The following is a 22,659-nucleotide window of genomic DNA, read 5'->3' as shown; positions in this document are numbered from 1 at the left end:
CTTTAACATGAGACCCCCCCCCCCATCACTTTTGCTAGACTCTGGACTTTTTTTTATTTGAATCACCTGAGTGAGTGGGACTTTTTACCACTCGCTCATTCTTTTTCTCGGACGTGGATCTTTATTTTTACTGTTTTATGGAGTCTGGTAAACTCCATACGTTTAATAAAGGCATTTGCTTTTTGCTTTGCGACACCCAGCACACTAAGTGCACTGTCGTCCTGGACTTCCCTTTTTGTTTAAATACATTTTCTTGCGAGAACAACTGTTCCCAAGAATAGTAAGATATCTTATCTTACTTACATTTTATTTTGTGGGTCCAGCACACACCAATTTATGTGGGGTGCTGGGGGTTACACTGTAACCATTTCATCCACTCCTCATGTAACCTTTTGTTAAACTGAAAAACTGAAATGGCTGCTGGCAGTGGTTACATTTTACTACCTTTTGTGCAAGTTACTAGCAGGCTGATTTCTCAGCTGCAGTACAGAACCCATGAGTGACCATTTTCTCAAAATGGCATGTTAGGGAGAATTTTCATTTCTGTGACAATTCCCCTCAACCTCAGAGACCCCCAGCTCTTTTGCTGGACTCCGGGCCTTTTAATTTGTACTCCTGAGTAGGACTTTACTCTCAGTCTCGTGTTTTTCTGGCTAGGACTTTCTGTATTTCTTACTGTTTTATGGAGGCTGGTAAACTCTATAGGCATCTGCTTTTTTCATTGCGACACACAGCAGCTTTTGTGCCACCGAGAAGTCCCTTGGATGTCTCTTAATGCTCAACTACATTTTCTTGGGTGAACTACTGTTCGTAAGAATAGTAAAATGACCCCTGTCTTTTTTTTTTTTACCTTTTCCTTTGTGGGCCCAGCACACACCACCCTATGCAGAGTGCTGGGGGGGGGGGGGTTATATAGTAACTCCTTTTACCCATTCCTCATGTAACATTTTGTTACACTAACTCAATTGAATGGCTAGTGGCAGTGGTTTCTTTTTTACTACCCTGTGCCATGTATCTGCAGGCTGATACCTCAGCTGCAGTATGGCACCCAAGGGTGACCATTTTCACAAATTGGCCCGTCTTCTTTTTTTTGCCATTTCTTGTCAGTTGGTTTCTTCTGAGGTTGTACCCTGTTTCAATCAGGTTTGAGTCCTTTGTGTATTTTGCCTTTGGCGGGCTTCAGCCCAGACTCCAGTATGTCTGGAAAAACAGGAAGTGAGGGAGGGTCTCAAAACTTCCCTGTCCTTTGTCTCTAGGTGTGCCTGAGTGAAACCAGTTCCAATTGGCTCGCTGTCCTGGAGGACAGCCACCCTGCTGTGTGAATGACAGCCTATGGCTGTGAATGAATGGGAACTTGCATAAAAAGTGAGGTTTTTGGGACTAGAAGAAAGTTGATCACTGGAGGACAACATTCGAAGATGAAAAGAGATGCCTGCAGCACCCGCCTGGACTGCAAAGTGCACGGTGAAGCCCTGCAGCTGTGCGGAACCAGTTTTCGAATCGTCGGGGAAGACCCGTAAAGGACCGACTTCCTTCCCTAGGCTGATGCGACCAACTAGCCTTCGAGACAAACTATTTTGGCGCAACCCCCCGATTTGCTGGGACTTTGCAAGGCTGCAGAAGCCCAATACCCAGGGTACCTCGACCACCTGCGAGTGCATTGTCTTCCAAAGTCCAAATCCAGACATATGTTCGTGGGCATCCAGAGGACCCTACAGAAGCAAGAAATCCACGTCCAGAGTCCCCTCACCAGAGTCCAGGACCGAGGTATCAAGGAAATCCTAACCAGAGCTTTTCGTTTTTCTTTGGCGCTGAGAAAAAGAAACCAAAAGCACTGAATTGACTGAAATCCATTGCTGCCAAGATATATATATATATATTCTCTCTCTCTCTCTCTCTCTCTCTAGAGAGAGAGAGAGAGAGAGAGAGAGAGAGAGATGCTGCAGGAGCCCACCAGACGTCCTCCCTATTGGTCACCACGACCAAGGTCCAGAAACAAGGGTTTACCGCATTGCAACGTGAAGGCAACCAGCTGGAACAACTTATTCATTTCAAAGGTACTGTTGGGCTTGGGGTACTTTATCCTTTTGGCATTTGGGATGCTTCCTATCTTTGGAACTGCGATTTAACCCTACACTAAGTTGACCTCAACTTACCTGCATTGGCCTTACAGCTTGTGCTTGCCAAAGGGGACTCCTCTTGAATTGCTGAGATTTCTCTTTTGAACACTGACTATTTAAGAACATATTTCTAAGAAGAATAGCATCAGGACATATTTATATTTCTAAGAAGAATAGCATCAGGACTTTGACTTTGCCCATTGACTTTGGTTGTCCTGGCTCCCCTAAAGGCCTCCTTCTGAACCTATTGGCGTTGGCAGTGCTTGTTCCCTCACAGGTTTTAAATGTTGAACAGATTAATGCTGGGATAATAGACTGCCTGCATCCCTTTGGAAGAATCTAACTGCTCTTATAACTTATTAGTCTGCTCTGATCTAACCCTAACCTTTCCTCCCTTAAATAGCTCAATACTGCAAAGGTGAAACTATAAATTCTATACTGACCTCAAAATTACATCACCTCCGGGTGCTGGAACATGTGAAACATACGAATGAATTACTCACCTGCTTCATTGTTCACTTTTTGAATTGAATCCTAACTTGGGATTAATGTTACAGCTAATTACTGCTTTTTAAAGAATGCTTTACATATCTTTGTGAGTGAATAAATAGTGTATTATATAGCTTAAGTGTGAATGTGTTTAATTGGATACTTGTGTTTACTGATTTCATTGTACAGCTCTACAGCCGACATTACCCCCATTAAGATAAGCCTGGCTGCTCATTCACACTACCAATTTGTGTAGCACAGGCCTATACTATAAGATAGGTTACCTAATACCAAGAGAAAAATCTTGTGTAGTCACACACCAGTTGGATTGCACTAATTCTTACCCAACACTGGTGGCAGGCAGTGGGATTGGTGTAGAGTGGATACAGTGACTATTGGTTGTACGTGTGCCCAAATAAACCATCCACAAGGCTAGCTCCACCAAAAAGAAAAGTAATCTTGTAACTGAAAATAATGCCAGGAATGTTAATGTTAAAGGACATTTGTACCACGCACTATCACCACCGGAGTGGTCCCCTGGCGCTCTGGCGGCTCTGAAAGAGGAAAATAGGAGTGGGGGCGGGGGGGATGAGTTAGTGGGAGGAAGCTGCAAAAATGCAAGAGCGCAGTGATGTGCTGTTGGCAGCCTCAGCCCGGTGGGTCCGTTGGCTGGGCCTGGGGTGTTTGCAGCCGGTAGTCGTCGTGTGCTGTTGTGCGAGTCTATGTGTGTTTTTTGTTTTGTTGTTCCAATGTAGTGAAGTTTGTGCGGTTTGTTGTGCTGTAGGTCTGTGGTTGTGTTTGGTTTGGAGTTTGAGGGGTGTATGCAGAAGGGGGAAATTGTTAGTGGAATCGGTTAGTTGGCCTCTCTATCCTCAATTTAGGCACTGGGCTTGTGTAGTCTCCCCAGGTGTTATGTGGGGGCAACCCTGCGCCTCTGTCCTGATCTGGGCCCATTCAGCATTCAAGGTCCCTTTCACATCTGGCCCCAACCTCCACCAGCCTCCCTCACAACCCCATCTGTCCTCCCTTCCCACTCATAAGGCCAGTGGACCTGCCCACCACACTAGCTGAGTTGTGGACATGAATGCCGATATCCCGACAATTCCACAACACTGTGTTACCTAGTAGCACCCAAGGGGTGAGTATGTTGGGTGGGATTAGCAGAGGTTGTTGACTCAGTTTCTATGGGTGCTTCCTGTGTTCCACTCTACCTGGCATTACCTGTCCAGGTGCCGTGGGGGCTTTCCCGTCGGTACTGGGGCTGTCAGTGTCCTCTCCAGTTTAGTCATTTTTGTTTCAGTTTTAGTCTGTGGTGTTGAAGAGCCAGGTTTTTAGTAATTACCTGTTTTTTCGGTGATCTTTGGTGTTCATTTCTTTTGGGATGTTGTTCCAGGTTTTTGCTGCTAGGTAGTAGAACGAGGTGCCTCCACGTTTTTTCTTAAGGGATGGTTTTTGTTCCAGGTGGATTTCGTCGCTTGACCTGAGGAGTCTTGTTGGCTTGTAGATTGTTATTTTCTTTTGTAGGAATTCTGCTCCTTGTCCACTGATTGCCCTGTGTGTTATGCACATTGTTTTGAAGGTGATGCAATGTTTTACTGGGAGCCAGTGAGGTGTTTTTAGGGCAGGAGTGATGTGGTCTCTTCTGGATAGTTTGAGGAGTAGTCTGGCTGCTGTATTTTGGATCCTTTGTAGTTTCTTCAGGAGGTATTCTGGTATTCTGAGGTAGAGGCTGTTTGCATAGTCAATTTTTGACATGATGAGGGCGACGATAGTGTTTTGTGGGTGAAGGAGAGGAAAGGTAGGATTATTTTTGCCGTGTGTAGGAGGAAAAAACATTTGACTGTTGCATTTATTTGTGGTTCTAAGGTTAGGGTGTTGTCCATCAGGACTCCCAGATTTTTTACTACCTTAGATGGTGAAGGTCCGGTTCCCATCTCTGTTGGCCACGTGATGGCTGTTTCGCTCTCTCGGTCTTTGGATATGATCATGATTTCTGTCTTTCCTGGGTTAATTTTCAGGTTGTTGGTATGCATCCAGCCAAAGACTTCTTTTAGACAGTCGATTAGGGTTAAATGATCATTTTGGTTGTCTTTGATTTTGTAGATGATTTGAGCATCATCTGCGTAGTTGTAGCATGTAATATTGTATTTTTTGAAGATTTTAATAACTGGAGTCTGGTAGATGTTGAAGTACAGCGGTGATAGCGAGGATCCTTGTGGTACTACACAGTTGTTAACTCGTGGGGTGGATTTTAAGGGTTTGATCCATATGGTTTCTATTCTGTCTGTTAGGAATGATTTAGTCCAGAGTAGTGCTGTGTCTGATATGCCTATGTCTGCTAGTCTTTTGGCTAGGGTGTCATGGCTAACTGTGTCGAAGGCTGCTGAGAGGTCGAGCAGAATCAAGGCTGAGGTTGTGTTTGCGTCTGTGTTAGTTTTTAGGTCGTCCTAGACGGATAGTAGTGCTGTTTCCGTTCCTCTTGCGGGTCTGAAACTGACTTGTGCTTGGTCTAGCAGGTGGTGTTTTTCTACGTGCTCTTGGGTTAGTTTAGATACATACGTTTCCAGGAGTTTTGCTGGGTAGGAAATGTTTGAGATCGGCCTGTAGTTGGAGGTCTTCTGCGTCACCACTTGTATTTTTCAGAAGTGGTTTAATATATGCTGATTTGAAGTTCCTAGGTACAGTTCCTGTTAGTGATAGATTTAGAAGGTTTCTGTAATATTCTGCTGGAGTTGCTTATGCAAGGATTGATTTGTAGATGTCCTGGGGGACAGGGATCCATGGGTGATCCAGCTTTCTTGCGGTGTTTTACCAGCATTGCGAATGCCTCTGCTGATATTTCAGGATAGTTTTTGAGTTTGTGCTGTGGTTCTGTGTGATATTCGTTTGGTTTTATGTTGTGGTTGGTCGGTCCGTTTTGTATGGTTTTTCTGATGTCATTGTTTTTTTTCTTGAAGTGGTCTGCCAGGTCGTTGCATAGTTTCTCTGAGGGAGTTGGGGTGTTATCGCAGCCTGGTGGGTTTCTCATCTCTTTAATGATGTTAAACATTTCTTTTTGTGTGTTAGTGGCATTTGTGATTCTGTCATCATAATGCTTTCTCTTCGCTTTTTGAATTTTCTTCTTGTATGCGCGTATTTGTTTCTGGAATAATGTTTTTTTTTGTTTGGGTTGTATTCTTTCCTCCATTTCAGTTCCATCTTTTTGTTTTCCTTTTTCATGGTGCTTAATAGTGGGCTGAACCATTTTGCCATTGCTCTTTTTTTCGATGGGGTGAATAGTTTTTCTGGGGTGATCTTGTCAATTGTGTCTGCAATCCATTTGTGTAGTAGCTCCGCTTTTCCGTCTAAGTCAGCTAACTCTAGTTTTGTGGTCGAGGGCTTGGTTAACTTCAGTTCGAATAGGTTGCTTTCTTTGACATGTTTCCAGTTTCTTTTTGTGGTGGTTGTGAGTTCAGGAGGTTGGATACAGAGTTGAGTAGGCAGAGTGATCACGAATGGGATGATGAGATGGTCGCTCCACAGCATTTGTATTGGTGGTGCTATGGTGATGAGTTTTTCTTTGGCGAAGATTGTGTCGAGGGTGTGTCCTGCCGAGTGGGTTGCCCCTTTGACTAGTTGTCTAAGTTTCATGGTAGTTAGTTGCTCAATCAGTGAGTTTTGTGAGTTGGCGTGACTGTCTTCAAACCAGATATTGAAGTCCCCCAGGATTATTAGGTGTTTGTGGTTGATGGCTATGTTGGTGATGGCTTCTATGAAGTTGTTGCGTCATATGTCGGTGGTCTGTACACCAGGATGAATGCGATGTTGGTCTTTGGGTTTGCTGTTGGGTGTATTATCATGTTTTCGCAGTTGATGATGTTGAGCGGTTCGTCTGTTTTTATTTTCAGGTGTCCTTTGAATGCTATTGCGATGCCTCCTCCTTTTTTGTTTTTCCTGTTTATTTGAAGGCATTTGAAATCAGTTGGAAGTGTGATTTTATAGTTGTTGTCCAGCCATGTTTCTGTGATGAACAGGAGGTCGATGCTGTCATCGAGTAGGTCGAAGATCTCAGTTGAGTGTTTTGACATGGATCTTGCGTTTATTAGATTGCAGTGGAGTTTGGAGGTGTTGTTAGGTTTGCACTTTTTTGTTGAGGTAGTCATTTGATCGATGTTGAGGTTTCCTTCCTGGTCGATCTCATGTTGAGGTGTAGGTTTCGGGGTGTCGGCGTCTTCGAAGAGTTCTTCTAGGTTTAATGAACAGTCCCTTACTGCACTTGCAATGGAACAATTGAAAGATTTATGTAGGACAAGGGGACCGAGATAAAAGGGTAGACAAATTAGTTGATTGGAAAATTGTTAAATGACCAAAACCCTGGGAGTAGGCCCATAACCCCGGGAGCAGGCCCATAACCCCAACTCCCAACATTGATATGGAAGACATTGATGAAACTGATAGTTTAGAGCGTCGCTTCAATCTGCCAAATGGGTCGGAAGGTGAGTAGGATCCTCAAGGAGTGAGCAACTCGCCTCTTCAGCCTGCTCCTTTAATTAAACAGACTATGACGACCCCTGTGTGTCACAATATATGCCCAGAATATCTATCTCTTGAAAGAAACTTTCAGTACAATCTGAAGACAAAGAGAAGGCTCAGAGAGAGGGAAATGCAACAGGAGTATGATATGAAAAAAATGTCCATTGATTCTGCTTCCTTCACAGGATGCTCCGTCTACTAGTCCCAAGAGACCTTGCTTACCAAAAGAGGCTGTATGTATGTGTGATTCCAAACTTGATGTGTTGGATTGGTCGAGTACATTTGAATTCACTTATGGTTTGCAGAATATTTGTGGGAGTGATTTCAGGGACATTTCAACAAAATGCCAGGGGTAGCGGAAGTGACATCACATGACCCTTGACCTCTGATGAGATCACAGGAAGTGATGTCATCTGACCCCACCCTGAAGTGACATCACAGGAAGCGATGAACATGACCATTCACCCCTTGACAAAACAAGAAGTGAAATCACATAGTATTGTTTCTAAGCACACTATGAAAAATACAGTATCACTAAAGTGATATGATGATGATATGGCATTTAGAACGCGCCTATACACAATTGTTTCAAGGCGCGACGAGTCAAGGGAGGAGGAACAGAGGGAGGACAGAGAACCATCATACTAGGACAGGTGTAATTCAGCCCGCGCAAGTGCATGGGAAGGGGAAAGAGGAGAAGTGCGAGGGAGGAAGGGGAGAGGACAGTGCAGTACATGAGGTAAGAAAAAAAAAAGATTAAACAGTAAGTAAAAGTACGGCCAGCAGGTGGCAAGTGCAAGGATAAGTGCCGACACTAGGTGTCAAGTGCTGGTAGTGGGACTGTAGGGATACAGATACAGTCTCCAAGTGCAGGGGTTGCCAGCAGGGCAGTGCAGGAGTGCGACTGGCAGGGGAGGGGACCTGGGCCGAGATTAGGGGGTGACCAGGTAACCAGTGAAAATTCAGTGTCAGCCAGGAAGTCAGCAAAGGAGAGGAGGAGAAAAAGCAGAAGCAAAGAGAAAGGTTTTGAGGTGCTTCCGGAACGAAGATTATTCTCCTCAAGTTTCAGGGAGGCTGTTCCAGAGCGAGGCCCCAGCTGAAGAAAGAGATCTACCACCAACACGTTGCTTGGAGAAGCGACTGACCCCGAGGGAGTTTGAGGTAGATGAGCGAAGAGCTTGAGAAGGACGGTATTTGGGGAGAGAGAGTTGAAGGTATTGAGGCCCCAGAAGGCCTTGTGGACTATGCAGAGGGTTTTGAACTTAATCCTCGCAGCACTAGGAGCCATTGCAGAGATTTCAGTCCTGGAGAGATAAGATCCCTGGGCTTGAGGCTAAGGACAAGTCGGGGTGGAGAGTAGAAGCAGGCAGATTTAGAAAGAGGCTTTTGCAATGGTCCAGCCTAGAGAGAACCAGAGCTCTGGAGACCGTGAGCTTCTGGGGGAAGGAGAGGAAAGGAAGAATACCTCTGAGGAGGTGCAGCTGGTAGTGCGACTTCTTAGAGTTGTCAGAGATGTGAGGAGAGTGTAGAGTCGAAGATGACCCCGAGGTTTTTAGCCTTATAGGTGGGAACAGGAAGAGGGCCAAGGGTCTTACTGGCATTAAGGCAGAGGTCATTGGTGGCACACCACTCCTGGATAGCAGACAGTCAGAGATGAGGGATGTGGAGGAGGAGGCCGAGGGTAGCCTGAAGATGAGCTGGGTATCATCCTCATAGCACTGAAAGTTGGGGCAGAGAGCGACGATGCAGTGGGCCAGGAGTGCCAGGTATTGGTTGAACAGCCAGGGAGAGGTTAGACCCCTGTGGGATACCACAGGTAGAGAAAACGATAGCGGAGAGGAAGGACCCAAGTTGGACCAGGGAGGGTTGGTCGGAGAGGAAAGAAGTCAGCCATGCCAGAGCCTGACCAGTGAAACCGAGGTTATCACGGAGACGATTAAGCAGGGTGGCATGGTTGACGGTGTCAAAGGCAGAAGAGAGATCAAGCAGGAGGAGGACGCAAGGGGTGTTAGTCAAAGAATGGATCACCATATGGATCGTTAATAGCAGTGCATACAGGCCCATATTACCAAATTACTATGAATGCAAGCAGACCAAGGCTAAACTATAATGAGGTGGTATTATATAGCACTTACGTTTAAGCGCTTCATATAGAACAAATATACATACAATATCATCCAACCTGTGTTGGTACTCATTTATCAACCTCAGCAGGAAGAAACGCTGAGTTAACCTTGCTGGGAGTCGAACCTGCACCTGCAGATCGCACACACATTGCAGCAGCGCTCGCTCTACCCACTGAGCCATTTTACCGGCTATAGCTACCAGAAAACCAGCCACTCCAGAAACAACGATCCACATGTTGCTGGCCACAGCCCAGGAGCCTCAAAAAAGATTTTCTTTTTTTTAGGGGTCGCAAGGGAGACTTAACTGCGACCCCTGGTGACCCCTAAATGACGTCCCCAAATGATTTAGTTGCATGGATCATGTCTAGGCTCCCCCGGAATGGTTATGATGCTATTATGCAATTGAGTGCTACAGACAGGAAAAATTATGAACTAGTCAAACAGGCACTTGTTGCCAGATGTGGGAAGACTCCTTCTCAATACCTTAAAAGGTTTAGAGACCATCAAAAGAAAGATGGTACCCTTTGGGCTACCTAGGTTTGTGAATGCCAGAAAAACTTAGATGGTTGGGTTAAGCGTTACAAAGTCAACTCCTTTGAAGGAATGAGCAACTTGTTTTTACTAGAGAACATTTTTTTATGCCTGCTCTCCTGCACCTAGTTGACTCTAAGGCACTTGATTCGAAGAGACTAGCTCAAGCCAACAGGGCCACTCATAAGGATTCTGGGGCAACTCAGAAGGATGAGGGGGGGGGGAAAGCACAAGAAAGATAGTAAAGACAATTCTAATCCTCAACCACCTGAAGAGTGCCACAAAACCCAGAAGGGTACATTTCATGGGAAACCTTATAGGGCTAGTGAAACCTCGGGGGCCAAACAAGAGGGAGGTTACCAGAGACCCCCTATTCTAGAAAAGCATTGGTAAATGTGTGGTTTGTGGATCTAGTGATCGTGTGAAAGGGGATCCCAGATGTAAGGGTAAACCTTCAGGGGTCCACACAGTGTCCTTAACATTCACTCCAAAGGAGAAAGCTCTAATGACAGGTGCTCAGTTTCACTTTCTAGCTGTTGACCCCACTGGAGTTCATGCTAGTGTTACTTTAGTGTCCTTGGGTATCAGGGAACAGGTAATAGATGTCTATAACACAATACCTGACAACACAAAAGAATATTCCAAGGACAGTTATGGAGAATTCTCAGAAATGTGCTAATTCCCTCCCCAGGTCTTTTTGCTGGAATTTAGGACTTTTAATTTCTAACCTGGAGCGAACAAGACCTTTTTGCCCACTCATGTATTTTTCTGTGATTTGGACTCTTTCTTTTTGACTTCACAGACCTACGACCTACAGTGGAGCAGGAGCTCCATCTGGGCACTGCAGGTGCAGTGTTCAGGCTAGGATGAAAGAGCCCCCCTCCAGAACATTTCTGGCAAGGAGATTGCCATTCTGCACCTATTTTCCACAGTCGCTCGAAAAATCATCCGAGCACTTCTAAATTCCGAAGTGCGTGCATGTTGCACATCTGATTATATTTTAAATGCAAAAATGTTGCCAAAATCGTTTTATGCCCCCTGCTCTCTGAATCCACCATTGAGCACCACGAGGAGTGCTTATTCCAAGATGGCGGTCCGAGAACTGGCTGACTAGCACCTCCACCTAACCCTACCTAAGCCCAGCTGCCTGGCTCCGGATAGGCTACTGGTGCTACTTCTTGGCCTATCGGGCACCGGCAGGCGTAAAGCCGGCCCACCTCACCAAGGCACAGGAAACAAGGCTGCTTCCTGTCCTCAGCCTGTCACCAGCCTTCTGCCTCTGCCGGAATCCCTGCGTGGCTTACCCCAGCACCCATGCGTCTTGAAGGTAACATTAAAGCCTAGTGGCTGGCATTTTGTGACTGTCTCTAAAAACTTTAGAACGTGTCTGCATTTAACTCGTGCCCCGTGCCCAGCGCAACCTCCCAATCTACTCCCACCAGCAGCTGCCTAAGCCTAGGACTTCTCTGCACTAAGTCTTGCTGCTCACCCTACTGCTCGCCATACTCCCGTTTGTGACTAATATCACGTGCCTGCATAGTGCTTTACATGACCGCCCGCTTTTGCGAGATAACTAGACAAATGTATCCTACGTGCTGCATCCACTGAATTACTGCCTAATGACTAATTATTGACCTTAGACTGATGAAAGTAACAACAGCCCATACTATTGTTGTATGATCAGCCCTTGTAGGGTTCTATAGCATTTAGCTGAACCATCACTGCTTTACCAGTCACATGTACTCATAGGCTTCACTGTGTCCGCCATACTTAGACTTACCTTCATTGCTTCAAATAATTACATGCATCTTAACCTATTATTGTTACTAGGCTACATTGACTAGCCTAGATCTGCCCTGCACCTACAATTGCATTTTGCCTATGTGTGTTTTGCATTGACTAGCCTAGATGTGCCCTGCGCCTACAATTGCATTTAGCCTATGTGTGTTTTGCATTGATTAGCCTAGATTTGTCCTGCGGCCACAATTGCATTTAGCCTATGTGTGTTTTGCACTGACTAGCCTAGATGTGCCCTGCGCCTACAATTGCATTTAGCTTGTGTGTTTTGCATTGACTAGCCTAGATGTGTTCTAACTACAACATAGGCTAGGTATAGCACAGAAGCCCCGCCCCCCTTCATCTACACTGAATTAACACTTACACGTTAGTATGTCCTCAGCATAGTTTGACAATGACCTCTGCCTACTTGACTAAACTAGCCCAGACGGCACTACTTACCTGTGCCATCATAACCATTATGGCCACTGCCATCATAACAAACCCTCCTAAGGAAAGAAATCTGAGACTTAGGTCTAGATTGTCTCCTATCTATGAACCTTATAGAAGCTTCCCTAACAACGTCAATAATCGAACGACTACCCGGTCTAAGAACCCCTTTTCCACACTAACGCAAACTACTAATACCACGGACAAAACTCCCCCTAAAAATCACACTTCCCATGATACCCTCTCACAAAACCTCGCTAAGTTCCAACCCTGACAGTACCCTAATGCTAACAGGGTCCCTCAAACTCTAGATCATTGGTAGCCCATGCTACTGAAATTGCAGACATCTTCAATAAGGACAATCTCGATTTACTGGCCATAACAGACTTGGCTACATGAGGCCGCAGGACCAGCTCTCATGTTAGCAGTTCCTGACAACTACCAAATCAGTAGAGTGGACCGGCCTATTGCCAGAGGTGGAGGCCTAGCCATCATCTTCAAAACAACCCACCCTATTAGACTTGCCACCTCAGCTCCCTTTACATCCTGTGAAGTACTAACCGCCAAATGGCCCCTCTCCTACAACGGTACTTTTACTATCCATTTGATATGTAGACCCCCTGGGCCTCTAGGCACCTTCGAAGACGACCTAACCAGTCTTCTAGCCGACAACACCAAAGATCACTCCCAAACACTACTGTTGGGAGATTTCAATCTAGGCTTTAATGATACTGACAACAAAAATGCTGAATCTATTGCTGCCTTACAAAATTACCACGGTCTTAAGCAAAAAGTCCTCTCACCAACGCATATCAAAGGAAGGACTGGGTATCCGAACTAAACTGCAACATCAACATTACCGATATTGTCCCATAATCTTGGACAGATCATCACTTAATAAATGTCTCTGCCGCATTAGACCTCCTCAGCCCCAAGCCAAATAATATGGCACCGCCTCTCCCTACCAGAAGTAAGGACATCACTGCTGAAAAACATATCCCTCTTCTCCTCCCTGCCATCTCTGGAATGGAAAATAACCCCGAAGCATTGGTAAATACCTTTAACAATGCTATGAGTAAGGCACTGGACATGATTGCTCCTGTCAAATTGCACAAAGCTAGGCAAGTAGCGCACCTGAATGCCTGGTTCACCCCCAACTCAAATCCTTAAGATCACAAAAAAGGAAACTCCAGTCTATCTGGCGTCACTCCCCCTCTGAAAATAACAAATAACCTAACTGAATTTGCGAGAATGAACAAAAAAGAAATAACCAAAGCCAAAAAGAACACCTTCAATGACAGGACTGTGAAAGCTAAATCCAACACTAAAGAATTATTCTCCATCCTCCACGAACTAGAATCCCCAATTCAACCGGTAGACAATGCCCCAAAGGATAAAGCATGGTATACTAACATACAAAATGCTCTATCAAATAAAATCTAATCCTTACAATGCAAAATTGCAACAACAAAAAAAGACCTCACTACCACTCACTGACCAACAAATAAATCAACCTTTGCTGACTAGAACAACCACACCCTTTAGATTCAAGACTATCTCCATAACTGAAACAGAAGAACAAGTTACTCTGTTACCTGGTAACGTTCTTTGGATGGGATGGCCCGACAACGTATTCCATATCAATGACATGTAATCACCACAGCTGTGCTGCTTCGGAAAATCTTCAGCGTCTGCATCCTGCGTCAATGAAGTCAATATGCCGCTCTCGAGGACCTCCTCTGACGGCAGACGTCACTGGATATTATAAGTAGGACGCACGACGCCCGTAGCTTCAGTTGTAGTTTTTTCCCCAGAACGTGTGGCACCAGTTTTCTACCAGTCTGACACAAAGCATTGCGGAAACGTAAGCTGCAATCGCATAAGAAATTCTGTAGCGGGGAAGGCAGGGAGGGAGCGATATGGAATACGTCGGACCATCCCATCGAAAGAATGTTACCAGGTAAGAAAGTAACTTGTTCTTCCAGGGGATTGGGTACTCCGACGTATTCCATATCAATGACAGACTCTCAAAGCAGTACCAATGCAAGGAGGTGGGAAAAGAATTTAGAAAACAGAAATTTAGAACGCCCAATCAAATTGCGGAGTAAAGGACCGCCTTGCCAAAGGCCAGATCCTGCCACGGATGGAATCAAGGGAGTAGTGATGTACAAAAGTATGTACCGAAGCCCAGGTGGCTGCTTCACAGATGTTACAAACAGGAACACCCCTCCGTAGGGCAGTAGAGGCAGCCATACCCCTGGTAGAATGGGCCCGCAAGCCGACCGGTGGGTCCTTAACCGCCAAGCGGTAACACTTGGAGATAGCCAAAATAATCTAGCGAGACAAAGTCTGTTTCGTCACAGCGTGTCCCAAACGCTTTCCAGCGTAACCAATGAAGAGTTGATCATCCACTCTGACCCGGGACATGCGTGAAATATAAAAGCTTAACGCTCTCCTAGGACCAAGCCTATGGAGCCTCTCCTTTCCTTACCAGGATGTGGAGGAGGATAAAATGCCGGAAGAAAAACCTTCCGGCCTAAATGAAATTCCGACACCACCTTCGGAAGAAAGGAAGGACGAACTCCAAGGACAACCCTGTCCTTATGAAACAGTGAAGGGTGGCTTAACTGAAAGTGCCTGTAACTCACTCTGCGAGCGGGAGTGACCGCAACCAAAGTACAGTTTTAAGAGTTAACAGTCCCAAAGGGCATCAATGCACAGGCTCAAATGGAGCACCCATCAGAAACTTAAGAACAAGGTTAAAATCCCAACCTGGCACCTGGAAAAGTGACAGAGGGAACACATCAGTGAGCCCTTTCAGAAACTGAGAAATTAAAGGAATTTTAAAATACGAACACTCTTCATACGAGCGCTTAAATATGGACAGCGCCGCCGGGTAACCTTTAATGGTACCCACTTGAAGGCCCCTGTGGGCCAAAGAAAGCAAAAAAGACAGAACCATGGGAATGTGACATGCAAAAGTATCCACATTCTTAACCCTGCACCAGTCGCAGAACTTACGGCAACAGTACAGGGACTTTGTTGCGGGCCGTCAGGTCGAGAGCAACACTTCCATCACGTCTTCAGGGAGGTCCCAATCCTTATACCTCAACCTTTCAGAAACCAAGCGTGAAGGTAGAGGGATCTGACCTCTGGATGGAGAACCTGACCCCCGCCTCCCGTGAGAGCAGATCGTCTCGGTAAGGAAGACGACGTGGAGGAGAGATGGACAAGTCGAGAAGGTCCGGGTAGCACGTCCTCCGGGCCCACGCCAGAGCAATGAGGATCATCCGGGAACCGAACCTCCGCAGTACTTGCGGGATGACGGAGACTGGAGGAAACGCATACAGCAGTGGGAATGACCACTCCACCACGAACGCGTCTCCTAAGGCTCCTTTTGGAGGAAATTCCCGCGAGCAGAACCTCTCGCACTTCCGGTTGACACTGGAGGCGAAGAGATCCACTTGAGGGGTCCCCCAAAGGGCAAAGATCTCCAGGAGAATCTCCTGAGCCAACTCCCACTCGTGAGAGATAGCGCTCTGCCTGCTGAGAGCATCCGCTGTCTCGTTTTCGTCTCCGGCCAGATGAACTGCCGAGATCGAAACTTTCTGCTGGATTGCCCAGAACCAGAGCTGCATCGCCTCCATGCACAGAGGAAGTGACCCTGCCCCCCCCCCTTTTGTTGAGGTAGTGCATGGCCACCGTGTTGTCCGTCAGGATCAGGACATTCTTCCCTCGCACATTCGGCAGAAAAGCCTTCAGGGCTAGCCTGACGGCCATCAGCTCCAACAGATTGATATTGAGCCTGGACTCCTGCGGAGACCAACGACCGCTGACTGTCAACTCGTTGTATGAGCTCCCCATCCCATGAGGGATGCGTCCGTCACGATCGTCACCTCTGGCCAGGGTAGCCAAAATGGAGCCCCCTTCATCAGATTGTCTTCGACGGCCCACCACAGAAGGTCCTGGGCGAGGACTGCACCTGAATAGGGTTCGACATCCTGCCGGAGGACTGAGACCACTGGAGCTTGAGTGCCCATTGCAAAGATATCATCCGCAACCTGGCCTCTGGCACCAGAAGAATGCAGGATGCCATGAGGCCGAGCAATCTCAAGAACTCGAATGCTGGGAGACTCTGGGCAAACTGAAACTTGCTCAGGAGAGCGCGCCCTGATCAACCAATCGTCCAGGCACGGGTAGACGTGAATCCCCCCTTTACTGAGGTGCGCTGCCACCACTAACATGAGCTTGGTGAAGACCCTCGGGGCGGAGGTCAATCTGAACGGCAGGACCCGAAACTGAAAGTGCGAGTCGCCAACCACAAACCTCAGGTACTTCTTGTGCTTTGGATGCATTGGCACATGAAAATTAGCGTACTTGAGGTCGAGCGACACCAACCAGTCCTGAAGTTGAAGCGCCTGGAGGACTTTAGAGAGAGTAACCATCTTGAACTTGTCCTTCCGGAAGAGTTTGTTCAAACTGTGCAAGTCCATGATGGGTCTCAATCCCCCTTCTTTCTTGGAAATCAAAAAATAAGGGGAATACCATCCCTTGTTCCTCTCCGCTACAGGCACCAGTTCTATGGCGCCTTTCTCCAGCAGGGATTGAATTTCCTGCGCAAGGAGCAGATCCGGACTCTTCAAAGAGAGATTCCCCGGTGGATTGTCTTGAGGCCTCTGCCGGAAAGGAAGACAGTAGCCGTGGTTTATGATCTCCAGAACCCAAACATCTGAAGTAATGGCGCGCCACTCTGCAAGATGCTGCGCCAGCCTTCCCTCAACCGACGAACCATGAGACATGGCCTCATGACTGAGCTGAAGCGGCTGCGGCGTTGCCTGAGGGCAAAGAAGCAACAGCCCGAGCGGCCTTGGCACCTCGAGTACCTTGCTTTCCACCTCTGGCACTCCTACGGTGGCCCCTTTGACTGGCAGCTCCTCTCGCTTTACCAAAGGACAAGTAGTAACGAAATGAACCTCCCCTCCATTGCTGTCCCCTAGGATGAAAAGGCGGGGGTTGGCGAACTGCACCGCCCAACGACTTTGCTGCAGCTTTGGAGGTCTGCAACCTCTCAAGGCTCTCGTCAGCCTTGCTGCCAAAAAGATGTTGACCGTCAAAGGGCATGTTGAGGAGCCGGGCCAGCACATCAGGAGCAAACCCTGACTTCCGCAACCACGCAAACCTGCGTAACACGGTGCTCGCCGCCATGGACCGGCTGACGCAATCTGCCATGTCCAAACCCTGACTGAACGGCCTCACACATGGCGTCCTTACCATCCTGAACCATGGCAAGGAAACCAACCAGTTCATCCCCTTCGGGAATATGTTCAGCCGCTAAGGAAACAGTTCTACAGAGTGTGTGAGAAACGTGACAAGGCACATACGGAGTTGGCCGCCTGAAGCGCCATACCCCATTCAGAACACACTTACTTCTCCCAGCCGTCAAAACGCTTGTCGTCCCCGTCAGGAGGGATGGTAGGATACGATGCCTGCTTTGCCGGGGCCGTAGCCGCCTGCTCCACCAAACTCTCCGGAGTGGGGTGCTTGGTCAAGTAGCAGGGGTCGCAACTGGCTGGGCGGTATTTTCGCGGCAAAGACTTGCCCACTGCCGGGAGAATCTCCGGAGCAGTCAAAGCCGCTGCCACCCTCCTCTGTAGAGCCATATGGAACGGCAGTACCGGGTCAGTTGGTGGACCTTGGTCGAGGATATCCGTATGGTCATCCTGAAAAATATCCCCTGAGGGAGCAGACCAACCCAAGTACTCTGTGACCCTGGACATAAGGCACCGATACGAGGAGTCGGCATGAGTGCCAGGCTCTGGTCTACAAAACTCCACCTCCGGAGAGGTGTCCAGCCCACTAGCATCGTGCAGGGATTGCCGCAAGTCTGCAATCTGGCTATGGCCAGAGAAAATCTCGTCCGGTACCGTATCCGGAACCATGCCATCATCAGAGCCCTCATCCACCTCCGAAATAAACTCAAGATGGCGGAAAGAAGGCACAGAATGCGGAACAAAGCCATGCTTGGCCTTTGCCAGAGCCTTTCTAGGCGGTTCCACTGAGCCCCGGGGAACCCCCGTCAAAACAGCCTCGAAAGGCGTTGAGGGCGTCAAGTGAATCGGCGTCGAACGCAGCGCCAACACAGTCCTCGAGGCTGGGGCCCCGAGCGTGTCCCTCGACAGCCTGGGCGCCGGTGGCGTTGACGACTTCTTCGAAGGCAGGGCCTCGAAAGAGTCCGTTGACGACCTCGCGCCACCGGCATTGATGTCTTCCTTGAAGACACCACAGGTTCACACTGTCGAGCGCATCGAGGACCGGAACCTGGAACGGGCATGGCGAGAACGATTCCCCTTGTCAGAGCGGGACCTTTTCCCGTGAATCGTGATGACCCCCGGAGCCCGAAGGTGTACGAGCGGCGTCTCTCGACCGATCACGACCGACCCCACTCGGAGGCGCGGACGGACCAGTGCCCTGCGATTCGAGAATCGCCAACATTTTCTTCCCGAAGGAAGCCCATTCCTCTGGCGTTGCATGCTTGGTGGGGTAAGCGACCCGCCGACGGGCGAAGTCCTCCGAAGAGGACGGGGAAGGCGACTGATGACGGCGCTTCCGGGAGTGCCTCGAAGAGGCAGAGGAGTGGTGGGACTGACTCCGGGACCGAGACCCACTGGACTTCCGACGCGGAGAGTCGCCTCTCGAATCGTCCGTCGAAAGCCCCGCAGACCTCGGCTTAGACACCTTACCTACCAATAACAACTTCTTGCGCTCCTGCAAGGCTTTGGACGTGAGCGACTGGCAGTCGACACAGTCATCCGTGTCATGGGCCTCACCGAGGCACCAGAAGCAGGCGTTGTGCGAGTCCGTAACTCACATCTTGGACCCACAGTCCCCGCACTTCTTAAAGCCCGGACGCGTTGTGGAAGACGAGGTAGACATCTTCACGAAGAAACACTTCACAATATGAAACAGGTTCGAAGAACCGAGAAAGAACAAGAATTCCAAAGAGTCGAGGCACACCGAGATCTCCGAAGACCACACGTTTATGGAAAAAATGGAACTGAGGCTACGGGCGTCGTGCGTCCTACTTATAACATCCAGTGACGTCGGCGTCGGAGGAGGTCCTCGAGGGCGGCGTATCCACGCCATCAACGCAGGAGCCGAAGATTTTCCGAAGCAGCACAGCTGTGGTGATTACATGTCATTGATATGGAATACGTCGGAGGACCCAATCCCCTAGAAAAAATAATACTCTCCCTCAAACCTAACTGTAAAGGCGACACGTGCCCAGCACAGATAATAAAGGATGCAGCTAGAGACCTAGCACCTTTTATCTCCAAGCTGATGAACTCCTCATTTAAAACTAATACAGTACTGGCCAATCTTAAAGAATCCTGGGTTCTACCAGTACTTAAAAAACAAACTCTGGACCCCACTACCCCTACCAATTACAGACCCATCACCACTGTGCCATTTCTACTTAAACATTTTAGATAGTCCTGAATTTGTATGTAAGCAGCTCTATCTAGGAGCCAACCACCTACTTGGCTCACAACAATTGGGCTTCCACCCTCTGCATGGCATTGAAACAGCGCTGTTAGACCTTAGACACAAATTGAAGAACTAAAGGATAATGGAAAAATAGCGTTGCTACTCCTACTGGACTTATCGACAGCATTCGACTTGGTGGACCTTGTAGTGTTATGCAACCACCTCCAATCTGCGGCCAACTTCACCAAAGATGCTGTAGCGTGGGTCCAATCCTTCTTAGCTAACCGGACCATGAGTCTTCTCTACTTCAGCCTCTGCCGACCCCATTAAAATAACTTGCGGGGTTCCACAAGGTTCCTGCGTCTCCCCTACTATGTATAATATCTTCACCAAGCCTTTGTTTGACAAGTTGGATTGACTGGGTGTCACCTACACTAATTATGCAGATGACACACAGATCCTCATACCCTTTTCGGGCAACTTCGAGGCTGACTCAGCCTTGGTGAACAAAACATACACCCTCATTCAGGCATGGATGGCATCCCATGGCCTCTGCCTGAATGACAAAAAAACAGAATTACTAATCTTAGGTTCTGAAGCCAATATCCAAAAACTCAGCCCAAACTACACATCCTTCAACATTGATAACAACCCTATCAAGGTGATGTCTGTAGTTAAAACTTTAGGATTCTACTTAGACTCCTTACTCACTCTCAAAAAGAAAGTCAATTCCCTTGCCTCATCCACAACGTACACTTGCAAACTCATCAGAGCTTCCAGACTATACTTCTCGAGAGTGAGCTGCACCACACTAGCCAACGCTCTTATGTCGAGATTAGATTACTGTAATGCCCTGTACTCAGGAGCCAACAAATACATTACAGACAAAATCCAAAGACTGCAGAAGAACGCCCTGAGGGCAGCATTGAACATCCCTTACAGAGAGCATATTACCAAATTCAGGAAGGAGGTTAACTGGCTGAAAATAACTGACAGAATCCTCCTCAAAACAGCATCTCTCACCTCCAATGCCTGAATAACCTAGCACCCCCATACCTTATGGATACAATTACCAGGAGAACAGCTACCCGCCCTACGAGATCTGCTAACTCATTTATGTTAGAGATTCAGAGATTCCTAGGTTCAACCGCTCGACAGCAGGAGGAACCAGTTTCCCTGTTAAAGCGGCACAATGTTGGAACAAATTACCAGTTGACCTCAGACTAGAACAACCCTACCCTATATTCAGACATAAGGTACTCAATTGGCTACACACTAACGACACCTAACTGCCGAACTACACTTCTACCTCTCCAGCCCCTACACGACGCTTTGTTCCCTCAAACTACACTGTCTGTCATATTTGTATGCACCATGGATATACGTCAACGTAGACTTGTAAGGTTGTATATACATATCTGTATATGTATGTGTGCATATATTGATACTCACGATAATGCCTCCTTGACTTACCAAGACCATTGCTTTGTATTTAATGCATCTTGTACCTGTATTTTTGCTCCTACTGCAATCACTGCTCTGTGTATTGCTATCTTGTAGTGTAACTAAGTTTTAAGACTTCTTGTTTCTGTTGCACCCGCCTACCTAAGGGCTTGGTGCACATTACCAAACAAATAAACAAACTTTGGAGTCTGACAGACTCCATAGGCATCATGTTTACATTGTGACACACATCACCTTCAGTGCAGTGGCACGGGGAAGTCTCAGATTTCCCAAAGGCTTAAATACCATCTCTTGGTGAAACTACTGTTTCCAAGAGCAGTGAAGTGACTTGACTTACATTTTGTAACTTTTTAGACCCAGCATACACTATCTTACAATATTGGGCTGGAGGGATTACTTCGTATCCCCTTTGTCTAGTTTCTCATGTAACATTTTTATGTTACCCTTTCTACAATTAATGGCTTATGGCAGTGGTTTACTTTTTCCTACCATTGTGTGTTTCTCCCGCGGGCTGCAATTGCAGCTGCAGGAAAGCGCCCATGGGTTCCCATTTTATCAAAATGGCTCCGTCTTCTTTTTTTGCCATTTCTTGTTGGAACGGTCCTTCGAGATTTACTCTGCATGCTAAACCGGGTTTGGTCCCTTTGTTTTGTCTTTGGTGGGATTCACTGCTGAAGCCCGCCTCTGGCTCCAGGTTGTCTGGCAGGGCAGGAAGCGAGGGAGGTGCCCGAAACTCCGTTCTTAGTCTCCTTGGTTACAGGAATGCACCCAAAGGTGATTGGCTGGAGAGCCTCAGACGTCAGCTAGCCTTCTATGCGATTGACAGCTTGGCTGCAAATGAATGGGAGAAACCTGCATAAAAGGCACGACTTTTTGCTTGGAAGGCAGAGTTGACCACTGGATGAAGGAATCTGAATAAGAACTTGGAAGAGACGCCTGCTTCAACTCCTGGACCGTTGGTTTGCCCATTGAAGCCCTGCTGCAGTGCTGAAGCTGCAAATTCGCCTCGACTAGAGAAGACCTGCAAAGGATGACCTCTCCCTTTCGGTTGGTGGGACCAATCGACCCAAAGATGAGCTCATCTGGAAATCCTCTCAGAGCCGGCTGTACCTCCATTGCTGCTGCAGGAACCGATTGCCAGGGAGTGGAACACCAGAATTGAGTGAGTGTATTTAAGTCAGACCCGAGCTCCAGGAAGATCCTCCGGACTCCCATGAAGCAGGACTGACCAAGCCTAAGTCACCTCAACAGAGTGCTGGACCACAGATGCGAGGAAAGTCCATTAAGGTATTTGAGAACCGCAGTGGTGCTATTTGCGAGAGTCGCGAGAAGCTGAAAACGCGAGGTACCACTGATCAGATATTTTCCCCATTGCTGCCAGTGACCTTCAATTTGTAGTGCTGGAGTACCCAGGGCTGAGGCCCAGGAACAACAGGATCTGCAGACCTACACAGGAACAGAAGCCAGCTGGAACCAATTCATTCTAACCCAAGGTACTGTAAAATTAAGGAGACTTACCTCTTGTCATGTAGTCTTGCTAGTTCTCAGTTGATACTTGTCTTGGTTGCTTTTGCAGAGTTGCTTGCAGTTTTGCCCCTCACAAGCCTCTCAGCTTGTGGCCCTACAGTGATTTCATTTCATACAAAAACTTCTAAAACATTTTGTAAGACGTTCTACCTACCCACAACAAGTGCTTCAGCTCACCT

General features: G+C 47.5%; 1 protein-coding gene across 2 annotated transcripts in view; it reads right to left on the bottom strand.

Moving 5' to 3' along the window:
* Positions 1-22,659, bottom strand: part of PIP5K1A (phosphatidylinositol-4-phosphate 5-kinase type 1 alpha) — a 750,147-nt gene that overhangs the window by 23,500 nt on the left and 703,988 nt on the right. The window lies entirely within an intron of this gene.

The sequence above is a fragment of the Ambystoma mexicanum genome, chromosome 1p (genome assembly GCF_040938575.1).
Source record: "Ambystoma mexicanum isolate Mex_15411 chromosome 1p, UKY_AmexF1_1, whole genome shotgun sequence".
NCBI classification, from domain to species: Eukaryota; Metazoa; Chordata; class Amphibia; order Caudata; family Ambystomatidae; genus Ambystoma; species Ambystoma mexicanum.
The sequence above is the reverse complement of the archived record's forward strand: the minus strand, read 5'-3'. Positions and strand labels throughout refer to the sequence as shown.